This window comes from Sinocyclocheilus grahami, unplaced genomic scaffold (assembly GCF_001515645.1).
Source record: "Sinocyclocheilus grahami isolate Dianchi unplaced genomic scaffold, SAMN03320097.WGS_v1.1 scaffold25511.1, whole genome shotgun sequence".
NCBI classification, from domain to species: domain Eukaryota; kingdom Metazoa; phylum Chordata; class Actinopteri; order Cypriniformes; family Cyprinidae; genus Sinocyclocheilus; species Sinocyclocheilus grahami.
Window position 1 is genome coordinate 2,271 of NW_015519831.1, and position 445 is coordinate 2,715.

General features: G+C 43.8%; 2 long non-coding RNA genes across 2 annotated transcripts in view; both read right to left on the reverse strand.

Moving 5' to 3' along the window:
• The window catches only part of LOC107580140 (uncharacterized), a 22,572-nt gene that overhangs the window by 2,270 nt on the left and 19,857 nt on the right, over positions 1–445 (reverse strand). The gene's annotated exons all lie outside the window — the stretch shown is intronic.
• Positions 1–445, reverse strand: LOC107580139 (uncharacterized). The gene is made up of 3 exons (XR_001608592.1): positions 404–445; positions 196–312; positions 1–36 (listed from the first exon to the last, which is right to left on the reverse strand). It is a non-coding gene; the product is annotated as an uncharacterized lncRNA (long non-coding RNA).

Sequence of the window (445 nt, forward strand, 5' to 3'; positions counted from 1 at the left end):
AAACAGCATGGCACGGTTAAACGGCTGAGTACCCGTCTGAAAGCATATAAACACATGATTGAAAAAAAATGTATGATTGTTGATTGATTTTCTCAATCATCGGTACATGATATTGGCACTCTGAGGTCAAATACAAACTACTAAAGTAGACCATCAGTGGATGGCGGTATCGCATCAAACAGTGTAAGTGCACACCTGTTCAATGGCATAAAAGGCAAACTGCAAGCGTTGGCGTTGGAGCATAGGGGCGAGGTGCTGAAAGAGAATCGGAAGATGCTCATGACGATTCCTAAAGGGGATTAAAATGGCCACCTGAGAAAGAGCGAGAGAGAAAACCACAAAACCAGTCATGCTGATGTCCTGAATGACCTTTTTTGAATATGTAATTGTGACTGTGACACACCTTCCAGCGTGGTTTGCAATCTTTGGGCTTCCAGTGGCCTCC